Source organism: Canis lupus, chromosome 24 (assembly GCF_003254725.2).
Source record: "Canis lupus dingo isolate Sandy chromosome 24, ASM325472v2, whole genome shotgun sequence".
Lineage (NCBI taxonomy): Eukaryota > Metazoa > Chordata > Mammalia > Carnivora > Canidae > Canis > Canis lupus.
The window spans coordinates 2,471,291-2,489,270 of NC_064266.1; positions in this window are offsets into that span (position 1 = coordinate 2,471,291).

The following is a 17,980-nucleotide window of genomic DNA, read 5'->3' on the forward strand; positions in this document are numbered from 1 at the left end:
CATCAAAAGAGGAAGAGCAGGTGTCATTGTTAAAGTCATGGGAGACAACCTGGTCCAGAGTACCTCTGGATGCCATTGAGGGGGCCCTCCAGGGCCTGCTTTACCACCACCTTCCTGATGTCCTCATATTTGGCTGCTTTCTCCAGGCAGCAGGTCAGATCCATGACTGACAACGTTGAGGGTGGGGACACAGAAGGTCATGTCAGTGAGCTTCCCATTCAGCTCAGCCTACTGCCTTGGCAGTGCCAGTAGAAGTAGGGATGATGTCCTGGGCAGCCCCTCAGCCATCACATGACAGCTTCCCATTTTTTTTTTCTCTTTGTGTTTTATTAATTACTTTTGTTGATCTCCATCACAGATGGAATTTTTCACTGGTAATTTCTCAGAACTAAATCCACTCATATGGAATTCGAGCAATTAAAATAAATTTCATACCATAGAGGAGGAAATGACAACAAACAATAAGAAGGAGTGGAAGGGATATTGGGACCAGCCAATAGGACCAATCAGTTCTCTTTTTTTAAATTATTTTTTATTGGAGTTCAATTTGCCAAAATTCAGCATATCACACAGTGCTCATCCCATCAAGTGCCCCCCTCAGTGCCCGTCACCCAGTCACCCCAACCCCCCGCATACCTCCCTTTCCACTACCCCTTGTTCGTTTCCCAGAGTTAGGAGTCTCTCATGGTCTGTTACCCTCTCTGATATTTCCCACTCATTTTCTCTCCTTTCCCCTTTAATCCCTTTCACTATTTTTTATATTCCCCAAATGAATGAGACCATATAATGTTTGTCTTTCTCCGATTGACTTACTTCACTCAGAATAATACCCTCCAGTTCCATCCACGTTGAAGCAAATGGTGGGTATTTGTCATTTCTAATGGCTGAGGAATATTCCATTGTATACACAGACCACATCTTCTTTATCCATTCATCTTTCGATGGACACCGAGGCTCCTTCCACAGTTTGGTTATTGTGGACATTGCTGCTAGAAACATTGGGGTGCAGGTGTCCTGCTGTTTCACTACATCTGTATCTTTGGGGTAAATCCCCAGCAGTGCAATTGCTGGGTCATAGAGCAGTTCTATTTTTAACTCTTTGAGGAACCTCCACACAGTTTTCCAGAGTGGCTGCACCAGTTCACATTCCCACCAACAGTGCAAGAGGGTTCCCCTTTCTCCACATCCTCTCCAACATTTGTGGTTTCCTGTCTTGTTAATTTTCCCCATTCTCACTGGTGTGAGGTAGTATCTCATTGTGGTTTTGATTTGTATTTCCCTGAGGGCAAGGGATGCGGAGCATTTTCTCATGTGCATGTTGACCACGTCTATGCCTTCCTCTGTGAGATTTCTGTTCATGTCTTTTGCCCATTTCATGATTGGATTGTTTGCTTCTTTGCTGTTGAGTTTAATAAGTTCCTTATAGATCTTAGATACTAGCCCTTTATCTGATAGGTCATTTGCAAATGTATTCTCCCATTCCGTAGGTTGTCTTTTAGTTTTGTGGACTGTTTCTTTTGCTGTGCAGAAGCTTTTTATCTTGATGAAGTCCCAATAATTCATTTTTGCTTTTGTTTCCCTTGCCTTCATGGATGTATCTTGCAAGAAGTTGCTGTGGCCAAGTTCTAAAAGGGTGTTGCCTGTGTTCTACTCTAGGATTTTGATGAATTCTTGTCTCACATTTAGATCTTTCATCCATTTTGAGTGTATCTTTGTGTCTGGTGAAAGAGAGTGGTCTAGTTTCATTCTTCTGCACGTGGCTGTCCAATTTTCCCAGCACCATTTATTGAAGAGACTGTCCTTTTTCCAGTGGATAGTCTTTCCTGCTTTGTCGAATATTAGTTGACCATAGAGTTGAGGGCCCATTTCTGGGTTCTCTATTCTGTTCCGTTGATCTATGTGTCTGTTTTTGTGCCAGTACCACACTGTCTTGATGACCACAGCTTTGTAGTACAACTTGAAATCCGGCATTGTGATGACCCCGGCTCTGGTTTTCTTGTTCAATATTCCCCTGGCTATTCGGGGTCTTTTCTGATTCCACACAAATATTATGATTATTTGTTCCAACTCTCTGAAGAAAGTCCATGGTATTTTGATAGGGTTTGCATTAAATGTATAAATTGCCCTGGGTAACATTGACATTTTCACAATATTAATTCTTCCAACCAATGAGCATGGAATATTTTTCCATCTCTTTGTGTCTTCCTCCATTTCTTTCAGAAGTGTTCTATAGTTTTTAGGGTATAGATGCTTTACCTCTTTGGTTAGATTTATTCCTAGGTATCTTATGCTTTTGGGTGCAATTGTAAATGGGATTGAGTCCTTAATTTCTCTTTCTTCAGCCTCGCTGTTAGTGTAGACAAATGCCACTGATTTCTGAGCATTGATTTTGTATCCTGCCACACTGCCGAATTGCTGTATGAGTTCTAGCAATCTTGGGGTGGAGTCTTTTGGGTTTTCTATGTACAGTATAATGTCATCTGTGAAGAAGGAGAGTTTGACTTCTTCTTTGCCAATTTGAATGCCTTTATTTCTTTTTGTTGCCTGCTGAGGCTAGGACTTCTAGTACTATGTTGAATAGCAGTGGTGAGAGTGGACATCCCTGCCGTGTTCCTGATCTTAGGGGAAAGGCTCCCAGTGTTTCCCCAGTGAGAATGATATTTGCTGTGGGCTTTTCGTAGATGGCTTTTAAGATGCTAAGGAATGTTCTCTCTATCCCTACACTCTGAAGAGTTCTGATCAGGAATGGATGCTGTATTTTGTTAAATGCTTTCTCTGCATCTATTGAGAGGATCATATGGTTCTTGTTTTTTCTCTTGTTGATATGATCTATCACGTTTATTGCTTTGAGAGTGTTGAACCAGCTTTGCATTCCGGGGATAAATCCCACTTGGTCATGGTGAATAATCTTCTTAATGTATTGTTGGATCCTATTGGCTAGTATCTTGTTGAGAATTTTTGCTTCCGTGTTCATCAGGGATATTGGTCTATAATTCTCCTTTTGGTGGAGTCTTTGTCTGGTTTTGGAATTAAGGTGATGCTGGCCTCATAAAACGAGTTTGGAAGTATTCCGTCCTCTTCCAGCTTTCGGAACAGCTTTCGTAGAATAGGTATTATTTCTTCTTTAAACGTTTGATAGAATTCCCCTGGGAAGCCATCTGGCCCTGGACTTTTGTGTCTTGGGAGGTTTTTGATGACTGCTTCAATTTCCTCCCTGGTTATCGGCCTGTTCATGTTTTCTATTTCTTCCTGTTCCAGTTTTGGTAGTTTGTGGTTTTCCAGAAATGCATCCATTTTTTCTAGATTGCCTAATTTAGTGGTGTATACCTGCTCATAATATGTTTTTTAAATCGTTTTTATTTCCTTGGTATTGGTTGTGATCTCTCCTTTTTCATTCGTGATTTTATTAATTTGAGTCTTTTTTCTTTTTAATAAGGCTGGCTAATGGTTTATCTATCTTATTAATTCTTTCAATGAACCAACTCCTGGTTTTGTCAATCTGTTCTACAGTTCTTCTCGTCTCTATTTTATTGAGTTCTTTTTGAATTTTTATTAACTCTCTTCTTCTTCTGGGTGTAGGTTTTATTTGCTGTTCTTTCTCCAGTTCCTTTAGGTGCAAGGTTAGCTTGTCCATTTGATTTTTTTTCCAATTTTTTGAGGGATGCTTGTATTGAGATGTATTTTCCTCTCAGGACTGCTTTTGCTGCCCAAAGATTTTGAACTGTTGTTTCTTCATTCTCATTAATTCCCATGAATCTTTTTAATTTTTCTCTAATTTCCTGGTTGACCCTTTCATCTTTTAGCAGGATGCTCTTTAACCTCCACGTGTTTGAATTTCTTCCAAATTTCTTCTTGTGATTTAGTTCTCGTTTCAAAACATTATGGTCTGAAAATACGCAGGGGACAATCCTAATCTTTTGTTATCGGTTAAGACCTGATTTGTGACCCAGTATGTGGTCTATTCTGGAGATAGTTCCATGTGCACTTGAGAAGAATGTGTATTCAGTTGCGTTTGGATGTAAAGTTCAGTAAATATCTGTGAAATCCATCTGGTCCAGTATATCATTTAAAGCTCTTGTTTCTTTGGAGATTATGTGCTTAGAAAATCTGTCATTTACAGAAAGCACCATGTTGAAGTCTCCTAGTATTAGTGTATTATCTAAATATGTCAAAAAAATAAATATGTCTTAACTTTGGTTATCAATTTATTGATATACTTGGCAGCTCCCACATTCGGGCATAAATATTCATGGTTGTTAGCTCCTCTTCTTGGACAGATCCTTTAAGTATAATATAGTGTCCCTCTTCATCTTACTACAGTCTTTGGGATAAACTTTAATTTATCTAATATGAGCATTGCTACCCCTGCTTTCTTTTGAGGACCATTTGAATGGTAAATGGTTCTCCAACCTTTTATTTTCAGGCTGTAGGTGTCCTTACATCTAAAATGAGTCTCTTGTAGGCAGCAAATAGATGGGTCTTGCTTTTTTATCCAGTCTGAAACCCTGTGTCTTTTGATGGGATCATTAAGCCCATTCAGATTCAGAGTTACTATTGAAAGATATGAATTTAGTGTCATCATAATACCTATTCAGTCCCTGTTTTTGTGGATTGTTTCTTTGGGCATCTTCTTTCTTTTACAGAGTCCCCCTTAATATTTCTTGCAGAGCTGGTTTGGTGGTCACATATTCTTTCAGTTTCTGCCTATCTTGGAAGCTCTTTATCTCTCCTATTCTGAATGAGAGCCTTGCTGGATAGAGTATTCTTGGCTGCATGTTCTTCTCATTTAGGACCCTGAATATATCCTGCCAGCCCCTTCTGGCCTGCCAGGTCTCTGTGGAGAGGTCTGCTGCTAATCTAATAGTTCTCCCCATATAAGTTAGGGATCTCTTGTCTCTTGCTGCTTTAAGGATCTTCTCTTTATTTTTGGAATTTGCAAGTTTCACTATTAAATGTTGAGGTGTTGAATGGTTTTTATTGATTTTAGGGGAGGATCTCTGTATCTCCTGGATCTGAATGCCTGTTTCCCTCACCAAGTTAGGGAAGTTCTCAGCTATGATTTGTTCAAATACACTTTCTGGTCCTCTGTCCCTTTCAGCATCCCCTGGATCCACAATTAAACATAGATTTTTCCTTCTGAGGCTGTCATTTATTTCCCTTAACCCTTCTTCATCGTCTTTTCATTGTTTTTCTCTTTTTTCCTCAACTTCCTTCCTTGCCATCAACTTGTCTTCTATGTCACTCACTCTTTCTTCTACCTCATTAACCCCCATCGTTAGGCCCTCCAGTTTGGATTGCATCTCATTTAATTGATTTTTAATTTCTGCCTGATTAGATCTAAATTCTGCAGTCATGAAGTCTCTTGAATCCTTTATGCTTTTTTCCAGAGCCATCAGTAGCTTTATAATGGTGCTTCTGAATTGGCATTCTGCCATTGAAATGTAATTCAAATTCTGTAATTGTATGGGAGAGAGTGCTGTTTTTGATTCTTTCTTTTGTGGTGAGTTCTTCTTTCTAGTCATTTTGCTTAGTGCAGAGTGGCTAAAAACAAGTTGTACTGGAATAAGGAAGAAAAAGAAAGAGAAAATGGGGAAAAACAAAGAAACAAACAAAACAAAGAATAAAAAACAAAGACAAAAACAAACAAACAAACAAAAAACAACAAGGAGGAGTACTCTCTGGTTCTATATACTGTATATCCCTCGACTTCCCCTGGAGTTTTCCAGCGTTGCTTGGTCAAGAACTTGCTTCCCCTGTCCTTCCAGCTGGTCTTTTGGGGGAGGGGCCTGCTGTGCTGATTCTCAGGTGTGTGCACCCGAGGGAGCTGCCCTGCCCGCTGCCAGGTGCACGGCTCAATAGGAGCTGTTTATCTTGTGAGGCCTCTGTTCCCTGGTGGCCCCGACCCTCCCAGGCACAGGGTGACACAAGGAGGAACAACAGTGGCATCAGCCAGGTCTCCAGCTCTGGAGTCAGCTCCCACAGTAACTACCGCAGTCTCCCAGTCTGCACTGGCTTGGATGCTCCAGGGGCGGGGGGCGCTGATTTGCATAGCTCAGGGAACCCAGTGGCAGGAGCGTCCTCGCTATCCTGTGCCCTCCCCGCCTTTGCCTGTTCCATGGGGAGTGCAGGATCCTGGGCTGTGTCCCCCGGCGCCCTGGGATCCAGGGCCTGTGCTGCTGGAGTCGCGCTCCCGAGTCTTGGCTCCGGAAGGAGCAGGAGGCAGCCCCCTCTGCTCAGAGCCACGCCTGAGCTTCTCCCGAGGCCCCGCCGGGCACGCTCTAGCCCTTTACCGCACTCGGCCCGCTGTGTGTACCAATCAGTTCTCTATTGGTGTTGGGTTTTGCAAAGGCTGGCTCATGATAACTTGTACAACATAGTCCTTTGGGATCTTCAGCTCTTCCAACTTCATTTGTCAGTGAGAAGTCTGCCAGAAAAGAACCATCGCTGGTTACTCGGTTCTATGGTCTTCTGAGTGGCAGTGATTGCATGGGCTGTGGTCATGATGCCCTCCCAGATGCCGAGGTTGTCATGGATGACCTTGGCCAGAGGGGACAAGCAGTTGGTGATGCCAGAGGCATTGCTGATAATCTTAAAGGAGTTGTCATGCTTTTTGTGGTTCACGCCCAGCAGCAGAAGGGGCAGAGACAATGACCCTCTTGGCCCCATCCTTCAAGTGACCCCTCCTTCTCCATGGTAGTAAAACCCCAGTGGACTCCACAACATACTCAGAACCAGTATCACCAGATTTGATAGGGAGAGCTTACTCCTGGAAGGTGGAGATGAGCTTTCCATTAATGACAAGTTTCCTGTTCTCAGCCTTGATTGTGCCATTGAATGTGCTGTGGATAGAATCATACTGGAACATGTAGACCATGTCGTTGAGGTCAATGAAGTGTCATTGATGGCGACAATACCCACTTTGCCAGAGTGAAAGGCAGACCCAGTGACCAGGTACCCAATACAGCCAAATCCATTTACTCTGACCTCCACCATGATGTCTCCGCAACTCGGCTGTCACTACACCAGAAGATACAACTGTCTGTCAAACAGGGAGGAGCAGAAGGCCATGATTTTTTTAAATGTACATTTTATTGTTGGGTCTTGTATTTGTACTTCATGTCTTGTGAGCAGAGGCACCAACAGCTTTTGTTCCAGACTATCAGTTCAAGGATATTTGTATAGCTAAAAGGCTTGGAAAATAGGGATGGTCTCTCTCTCTCTGAGGCAAGGATAGGTTTGTCTGCTGTCCAATCTGGTAAAGATAATGTCCCCACCGGGACAAAGTTTGAGCAGTTTGCTTGCAGCCCCTTTAAAAAACTGAGATTTCCTAAGCCTAGGGTCTCTCAGGTCCACTGCAAACTCAGTGTGTGTGCTGCATCCACTTGGGCTCATCTCCATGTCACCCCCATGGTACTTAGGGGTCAAAGGGAACTGATGCAAACAGGAAGCCCACAATTCCTGGGAAGAATAAAGTCCCTTTGTCTCTGACCTGGGAATCTTATGTCTTCACTGGCATCCATGAGATTGAGGCAGGTTCAGCATGTTGACAATGCAATGTAAATACTGAATGAGTGGACTTATACGTGCAGCCAGCACCAGATCCAGAAAAAGATCATGAGCAGCATCACAGGAATCTCCTTGATGTACCCTTCAGTCAATACCCTGCAAGAGTAATTCTTATCTAACAGCATGGATTAGTTTTACCTGTTTTGAGCTTTACATCATGGGATGACATGGTATGTACTCTTCTGTGTACATTTTTTGCAACATCATGTTTATAGGATTTATTCACTCCTATTGTCATAGGGAGTTCATCATAATCATGGCTGTGTCAGTAAACCACAATTCACATATCTATTTATTGTTGATGGAAATTTATATTATTTCTAGTTTTTTACTATGTAATTATTTTTTACCAGGTTTATTGAGATATAATTGACATACATCACTATCTAAGTTTAAGGTGTTCAGCATAATGGTTTGACTCACATATATTATGAAATAATTACCTTAATAAATTTAGTTAACGTCTATCATCTTACACAGATACAATAAAAAGAAATGGCAAAATGGCAAATTTTTTTTCCCTTGTGGTGAGAACTATTAGGATTTACTCTGTTGACAACTTTCCCATATACCGTATAGCAGCATTAGCTATGCCGTCATGCTGTATGTTATATCCCTAGTACTTATTTATCTTATAACTGAAAGTTTGTACTTTTCACCACCTTCCCGAATTCTCCCAATTCTTTCTTCTTTTTTTTTTTTAAAGGAGAGCATATTCATATATTGCTTGTGTGATTTTCATTGTGGAAATTTTCAAACATGCATACAAGTTAAAAGAATAATATAATGATTCTGTATATACCCACAGCCTATTTTTTTTTTTTTTGTTTAAGATTTTATTTATTTATGAGAGAAACAGAGAGAGGCAGAGACACAGGCAGAGGGAGAAGCAGGCACCCTGAAGGGAGTCTGATTTGGGACTCAATCCCAGGACCCCGGAATCATGACCTGAGCCAAAGGCAGATGCTCAACCACTGAGCCAACCAGGCATCCCACCCACAGCCTAGCTTTAACAAGTATCAACTTCTGACATTTAGTTATAATTAAACTATAATTACAATTTAATAATATTTAAAAAGGAATCAGCCTTTTGATTCCCTGAATTGCTTACAAGATGAAAGTATCTCTATGATGAAAGAATAATACCAAGTCATTTTCATTGTCATGCCTTTAAGTACATTTATATGTGGCTGATATCCAAATTTATTTCTCTGGCCAAAAGCTCTCTGATGAACTCCAGATTCATATATCCATCTGCCTCCTTCATATATCCATCTCTATTTGGATGTCATTTTAGGTCTGGTTCCTCAGAAGCAGACCTTAAATGAGGAATTGTGTATATGATCTATAAGGGGCCACTCTTAGGAGAAACTAGAAAGGCAATGAGGGAAGCAGGATAGGGACAGAGCAGGCAAGGAAACAAAGCAAGGTACAATACTGGGCAAAGTTCTGTAGAAGGTGACCTCAGCTTGGTCCCACAAAGGTGCTCTGGAATGCGAGTTATGGCTTGAGGTTTGTACCAGTGCAAGAAATGGGAGCTGGGCTATTATATCCTTGCACTCATCAGTCATTGTCTGAGTGTGGCTTTGAGTGTGGGAACACAATCTCCCAGACACTTCCAGTTTGGCAGTGGAACACTGAAGCAGCAGGATTTGCTTCTGAATCTATTAGACATCTCCGACTAAATGTGTCCAGAACTTCTGATACTCCTTCCCCAATTCCCATCTCTCAACTCCAACCTTCCAGTTACTTCCCCAGAGTACCTTGGAGTCATCCATCATGACTCTTTCTGTCATGCCCCCATCAATATATCAGAGAATAAGATTGGCTCTACATTTAAAATGTATCCAGAATCTCATTACCTCTACTGCTACTCTGTTGAGCCACTATCGGGTCTCACTGAAACTAATACCAGAGTTTCTTAGTTTGTCTCTTGGTGTCTACGCTTCTAGCTTCCCCCCACCAATCTCTTCTTAGGAAAGCAGAACGAAAAATCCCGTCAAAATGGAAGTGATCATGGTAGTCCTCTGATCAAGGTTTTCCCTGGCTCTCCATTTCCCACAGCATGTCAAGATCCTCACACAATGTTCTACAAGGTGGTCCCCTTCACCCTCGACCTGTTTACCTCTTGACCTCCTCTCCTACTACCATCCCTGTGGCTCACTGTTGGTGGTTGCATGTCTCCTGGCTATCTCCTGAACACACAGGTCTGAGCCTAGCTGATCCCTCTGGTTGCTACAGTTTCCTCCAAGATAATCACAGAGATCCCTCCCACGTCTCCTTCAAGATGGCTCAGTGTCACCTTTTCAGGGAGGTCTACCTGGACAAGGTATATAAAACTGTAACCATTCTCCATTTCCCTATACTCCTTATCGCTCTTATCTTGCTTCCCCCCCCTTTTATGCCATATAATTCACTGTCTTATTATGTGGTTTGTTGACTACTGTCTCCTCCCGCTAGCAAGTAAACTCCATGAGGACAGGAATTGTTGTGTGTTTAGTTTACTGATGTATACCAAGTTCATGGAATTGTCCGGGTACACAATATGTGCTTGATAAATACTTGCCAAATGAATGAATGCCCTTCTATAGACCTCAGTTTAGTGATACTCTCTCAAAGGAATATGTGCAGATTCAAGACCAGCAGTCTTTTAAATTGTGCCCCTTCAGTGACCAGTTGATGGAGATAGATTGTCCCCAAGGAGGGGCAGATACTTGGGCCAGGCAACTCCCTTCAGCTAATGGTTGTTTCTAGAAAGGGACTCAACAGTACATCCTAAGTAGGCACCTGCCATGCCACCATATGGTGGGGGCGCTCCAGTCATAAAGAGGGACTCTTGGATGGTCTCACAGCATCCACCATAGAATAATACCCCTTGACGGGATCCCTGGGTGGCACAGCGGTTTGGCGCCTGCCTTTGGCCCAGGGCGCGATCCTGGAGACCTGGGATCAAGTCCCACGTCGGGCTCCCGGTGCATGGAGCCTGCTCCTCCCTCTGCCTGTGTCTCTGCCTCTCTCTCTCTCTCTCTGTGTGTGACTATCATAAGTAAATAAAAATTAAAAAAAAAAAAAGAATACCCCTTGTCCTCTGAGGTGTACTTGCTCAGTGAATACTGCTTCAGGATTCTCCTTGTTCCCCACCCTCCCACACAGGGAAGTGTAATTACAAGAGGAAAGTTCATCAGATTAACCTTGTGTTCCAGCTGTTTTAGAACTGCAGTCGATACTCATTTTTTCCCTCCCTTGCTATCCATTCTGATTTCTCGTAGTCTCGGCCAGCATCCGTCCTGGCCTCAGTGGCTTACCAGATGGGGTGAACCAGGAGGAGTCATCCCTGGGGAGTCTGAGCCTCTAGTCTCCATGCCCTTTGCAGACTGTTGCTGCTTTTGTCCATTTACCATCAACACTGATCAGGGAAAGACTAAGGGGCACATGTTTCTCCCCCAACTATGTCATAGCAGCCCCTCCTCTTCCTGATCATGGTCAGTTTCCCTGTCAGGATGGTGACCCATCTCCTGCCTTGCTGCTCTTTTGGCATGAGGATTCTGAAGTTAGTGTTCATATCTTAAAGCTTAGTGGGACCCTTGTATCCCCCTGGTGAAAGTGTTCCCCCTTCTTGGGAACCAAAATTTCTAGTACCACAGAACTTAGAATTACAGAGAAAGAAGTACAAATTCTCCAAGTAAATCACTGGAAGTGATGGTGTATGGGGCCACTTTTATGTTCACTCCAGACCTATTGATTTCACCTACTATAAACACAGTACCACATGATGGTGATTGATTTATGGTATGTGTGACATTCTGGAGGACAGAAGCCCATCTTTGCAAGATATTATTTCTCACATTGATTGTGCCTTAAAAGGGTCATTTAACTACTCTGTCAGACTGGCAGTTTTTTGTAGCAGTGAATGCAGTAGAACCCATAGACATGAGACCACGGTGGACCATCTTTGCTGTAAAGTAGGTCCTTTGGCTCAATGTGACATAATGAGGGATCTTGTGTTGGTGGATCAAATATTCCGGAAGCCCTATAAATGTGCTTCTGGCTGAGACCCTAAGGACAGGACAAGCAAACTCCTACTTGGAATGTATGCTGCTTTGGTCAAGAAGAAAGGCTGCCCCCTCCAGAGTAGAAGAGGTCTAGTGTAATTAACCAGCTCTCAAGTAACTGGTTGGTCTTCTTGAGGAATGGTGCCATAATAGGACCACTGGTCTCTGTGGTTGGCATATTGGGTGACATTCAGTAACAGCATTAGCCATGGTGAGAGAGAACCCATTCTGTTGGGCCCGTGCATGACCCCCAAACCTGCCATCATTCCCTTTCAGTTCATATACTTATTTTGCCAGCACTAGAATAGTTGATGAAGGAGGAAGACTAAGTCATTTTGCCTACCTGATCTTTTACTGTCTTTTCCATGATGGACATTAATATGAAATATGAACATCATTATATTTCATACTCTATCTTAGAAGACCCACTCATGTGGTTCAGGTATTAGCTTATGGAGAGAAACTATGGTGGATGGCATGGAATTGTTTCTTAATTGCACACACACACACACACATATAATTTTTAAGTTAATTCAAATTTTGAATTCAGTTAAGAAAAATATATATTCAGGGATGCCTGGGTGGCTCAGTGGTTGAGCGTCTGTCTGCCTTTGGCTCAGGTCATGATCTTAGGATCCTGGAATCTAGTCCCACATTGGGTTCCCCATGGGGAGCCTGCTTCTTCCTCTGCCTATGTCTCTGCCTCTCTCTCTGTGTCTCTCATGAATAGATGAGTAAAATCTTTATAATATAAATATATATATATTTAATGATATGTGATATCTGGGTTGGATTACTTTTTATTGTTGAGAGGTAAGAGGTAGTAGATTCAAGCTGATATATGACTTAAAAATATTTTCTTCCATTCTGTGGGTTCTCTTTATTTTTTGATAGTGTCCTTTAAAGCACAAAAGCTTTTGATTTTTATAAAGTTCAAAAATATTTTTAATCTGATTGTGTGTTTTGTGTTATTTCTAATAAACCATTACCTAATCAAATTTTTAAAAGAGTTTTATAGTTTTAACTCTTATATTTAGATCTCTGATCCATTTTGAGATAATTTTTGTATATGTTATAACATAGGTGTCCAAGTTCACCATTTTGCATGCTGCTGTCCAGTTGTACCTGCACCATTTGTTCAAAAAAATATTCTTTCCCTCATTGACAAGTCTCATCAATCTTCTAAAAAATCAATTGATGATAAAAGCAAGGGTTTATTTCTGGGTTCTCAGTTCTATGCCATTGATCTGTATGTCTATCCTTAATGACAGTAGTACATAATTTTGAATTATCCAGGTTTGCACTAAATTTTAAATTGGAATATGTGAATTCTCCAATTCTATTCTTATTTTTCAAGATTGTTTTGGCTATTTTTGGTCCTTGGCATTTCTATATAAACTTTGGAATAGAACCTGTCAATTTCTGCAAAAAGTTAGCTAGCTGGGATTTTGTTAGAGAAAACATTGAATCTGTAAATCATTAAAAAAGTGTTACTGAAAATAAATAAATAAATAAATAAATAAATAAATAAATAAATAAAGTAAAAAGTGTTACTGCCTTAAAAATATTAAGCTATCCAATCCATGAACATAGGATGTCTTTTCATTATTTAGATCTCCTTTAACTTTTTTCAACACTGCCTTACGGTTTTCAGCATATAAGTCTTACACTTCTTTTGTTAAGTTTACTAAATGTTTTATTTTTGTTGAAGTATTATTTCTTTTCTTTGCCTAATTGTCCTACCTGAATTTTATAACCCAATCTTGGAGGCTTCATGTTGTATTTCAAGGAAGAAATTATTTACCTACTGTAAAGAGCAGTCTAGCAGGAGGTAGTCATGTGGTTTCCTAATGAATAATAATAGCCCATTTAGATGCTTATTATTCACATTCTTTTGAAAGTGCCTGCTTAAGCCTTTTGTCCATTTAAAAACTTGGTTTATTCCCCCATCCCATCCCACCCCACCCCACCCTGCCAAATTTGTTGAAATCCTAAACTCAAGGTGATGGTATTAGAAGATGGGGCCTTTGGGAGGTGATTAGGTCATTGTGGGTGGGACCTTCATGATTGGGATTAGTGCTCTTGTGAAAGAGACTTAACAGAATTCCCTAGTTCCTTCTACCATATAAGGGCACAATGAGAAGGGATCAGAAAGTGGGTCATAACTGGACAATGCATTTCTGAGCACTTTGATCTTGGACTTCCTAGCCTCTAGTACTGTGAGTCAATAAATTTCTGTTTTTTATAAGCTATCTCATCTGTGATATTTTGTTATAGTAGCCCCAACAGACTAAGGCAGATGTACAACTTGAGAATATTTTCTCCCAGTGTGTGGCTTGCCATTTCACTTTCTTAATGGTGTCTCTTGATGAGTGAATTTTCCACTTTGATGCAGTCTAGTTTATCAGGGTTTTATTTTATTATTATTATTATTATTTTTTATGGTCCATAGTTTTTGTGTCATGTTTAAGAAATCTTTGCCTACCCAAGTTCATGATGAATAGTCTCTTCCATTTTCTTTTAGGATTTTTACAGTTCATCTTGAGCTCATTTTTGTGGATGGTGTGAGGTAGGGGTCAAGGATCATTTTTCAAAATATAAATTTCCTGGGATGATATATTGAAAATATTGAAGAAAAGAAACTGATAACCAAGAATGTACTTGTCAAAGTTGTCCCTTCAGAAAGGAAGGCTAAATAAACAAACAAATGCTGAGGGAGTTCATCACTACTAGACCTGCTTTACCAGAAATGTTGAAAGGAGTTCCTCAAGCTGAAATGAAAGGATGCTAGCTAGTCACATGAAAACACACAAAAATAAACAACACACTTGTAAAAGCAAGTATATAGTCAGTTTCAGCATACTGTAATATCATGGTATGTTAATCACTTAACTCTAGTATGAAGGTTGAAGGACAAAATTATTGAAGATAATTATAGTTACAACAATTTGTTAATGGGTACAAATATAAATATAAAAACAAGTAAAGTGTGACATCAAGAACATAAAATGGGTGTGTGGAGAAATGAAAGGTTAAAGTTGTTGTGTGATTGCTATCAAATTAAAATATACTGGTGTATCCATAAGAATTTAAGTAAGCCTCAGGGTAACGACCTATCAAAACCCCAAACCTATGATAGACACACACACGATTGGGAAAGTATACCACTATGGAAAATCACCAGTTCACAAAGGAAGGCATCAAAAGAGGAAGAAAGGAATAAAGAAATCACAAAACAAAACAAAACAAAAAACAAAACAAACAAAAATAAATCACAAAACAGACAGAAAATAATTAACAAGATGTAATAGTAAGTCCTTACCTATCAATTACTTTAAGTGTAAATGGATTAAGTGTTCCAATCAAAAGGAATAGAGTGGTTGAATGAATTTAAAAAAAGAAAAAGAGACCCAACTATATGCTGCCTACAAGAGACACACTTCAGCTTCAAGGACACACATAAGCTTAAAGTGAAGAGATAGAAAAAGATATTCCAAGCAAATGGAAACCAAAAGAGAATAGAAGTAGCTATACTTATATCAGATAAAATAGACTTTAAAAAACAAAAACTGTAAAAAGAGACAAAAGTCATTATAAAATGAGAAAGGGGTCATCAAGAAGATATAATAATTATAAATATACATGTGTCCAACACCAGAGCATCTACATATATTAGCAAATACTAAGAGATCTGAAAGGAGAAATAGACAACAATACAATAATAGTGGGGAGCTTCAATATCCCCACTTTCAACAAAAGATAGACCATTCAACAGAAAATCAAAAAGCACACATTGAACCTGAACTGTGCTTTAGACCAAAGGGAACTGACAGACTTGCAGAGAACATGCCATCCAACAGAAGCAGACTATACATTCTTCTCAAGGGCACACAGAACATTCCTTAGGACAGATCATATGTTAGCTCACAAAATAGGACTTGACAAATTTAAAGACTGAAATTATACCAAGTATCTTTTCTAACTACAGTGGTACAAAACTAGAAAGCAATAATAGGAGGAAAATGGGAAAATTCACAAATATTTGGAAATTAAATAACACATATATTAAATTTTTTGTTCTCCAGTGGTTGCCTCCAAAACTCAACATGGCGTCCCACAAGTACTTGATTTCTAAAATCTTTTCATGTTTTCGACTGAACAACTTCTGTTATATTAAAAGAAGACTTGGTTCATGTATATCCTTTCCTTGTCTTTCCCTTTTAAGTTCTGGTTGGGAAATCTTTTTTTTTTTTTTTACCAACCTTTCCCCTCTTTTATTTTCTAATTGAAACCACTTTGCCATGTATTGCTGCTTCTACATGCACAGAAAAACATTTGCTTTATGCAAGTGACACTTACATGTCACTTTTCTCGCTGTAAATACTTTCTCCCTTTTGGATATAAATGTGTTTTTCACCTTTGATTCGACTGGCATCACTTCAATTAAAGGACAGAAAAATAAAACTAACATGGGAATCATGCGTGTGTGAAACGGAAACCTCATCAAATGTTAGAGCACATATACATACAACCAAACTTAACACCTGATTCTTTCTTTTATCTGAGCAATAAGGGTGAGAGATTCTTTGAAATCCTCCCTGGAATCCATGTAAATGACCAAGATAGTTAGGCAGCAAATGATCTTCAAAGTGGGGATCCTTCCAACAAATGTTTGCATTGATTTAATTATTTCCAAAGGCTGATTGATGCCAGGAAGAACAAAGAGATAAGGCAAAACCCATCTGTTTTATTGCCCTTGTGTCCTGTATTTTAGAATGATCATGTGATATTGGACAAATTCTGTGGTCACTTAAGGAATTTCAGACATTCCCTACTCAGGGCTAACGTCAGCTGGTGGGTAGGGTAAGGACAAGCTGCACCATGGGGTCAGGTCTCTAGAAGTCCTTGTCTCCTCTGTTGCTTGTTAGTTGTTCTCTCTGGTGTTTGCAGATTAAGCTAATTAAGAAAGGGTTAGAGACAACTAACCAGTTATTCTAACCTAATATCAAACAATTATTTAGTTTGAATTTTTTAATTTTAATTCTTTAAGTTTTAAGATGTAAAATCCAGTGTGACTTTTCCATATTGCAGATGAAGAAATGAGAGTGGGTTTTTAGCTTGTGTTAAATAGAAATAAGGAAAGGGTATCATCAAATACTTTATCTGAAAATTTCCTAGCAACTGAGGTAGGAAGACAGAGGAAAAAAAAAAAAAAAAAAAAGATGAGAGCGTTGGGAGGACAAATGAAGCCAGGGTACTGTGGAGAAAAAGCCAGGGTGATGAGAATAGCCGGATTCATTTATGTGGAAGAATTTTTTCATTATGAAGAAAATTATTCGTGATTCCTAAATACAGTATGTGATGGCAAGATTTTAATGTTGAAAAAGAAAAGATTTTAATGTTGAAAGTATTATTGAGAAAACTTAACAAATATGGCAAGAAATGGGAACTTTCATCATATACAGTTGACTCTCAAGCAACACAGGTTTGAACTGCCCAGGGTTCACTTATACATGGATTTTTTTCCAATAAATACTGTGCAATTCTGTAACTGTATTTTTTCTTCCTTATGATTTTCTTAACATTTTCTTTTTTCTAGCTTATTTTGCTGTAAGAATACAGAATACACACACACACACACACACACACACCACGGTATAATACATGTAACATACAAGATACTTGTTAATCAACTATTTACATTACAGATAAGGGTTCCAGCCAACAGGAGGCTATTAGTAGTTACGTTTTTGGGGTGTCAAAATTATAAATGGATTTTCAGCTGTGCAAGGGTCCACATCCCTAACCCCCACATTATTCAAAGGTCAACTGTATTAGTATCCAAGAAGTAATGGTTGGTTTCAGTTATCCTAATCTTAGTACAAAGGACACAAAAAAGGCATGGAATTTTAATCATTTTGGCTAAAGGAACTTATCCGCTGATACAACTTTGGTGAGCAATGGATATCAGAGGACTAAAGTTCTAACCCAACGCTGTCTAAAAGAAATATAGTGCAAGGGGATGCCTGGGGTAGCTTAGCGGTTGAGTGTCTGCCTTTGGCTCAGGACATGATCCCGGAATCTGGGATCAAGTCCCACATCGGGCTCCCTGCATAGAGCCTGCTTCTCCACTCTACCTTTGTCTCTGTCTCTCTCTCTGTCTCTCATGAATAAATAAAATCTTAAAAAAAAAAATATAGTGCAAGACAGACATGCAACTTTAAATTTTCTTATAGACATCTTATAAAAAGTAAAAAAAATTAATAACATTTCATTTAATCAATATATTAAAAATATTTTCATTTCAACACATAAGCAATAAAAAATTATTAATGAAATACTTTATATCCTGTTTCAAACTT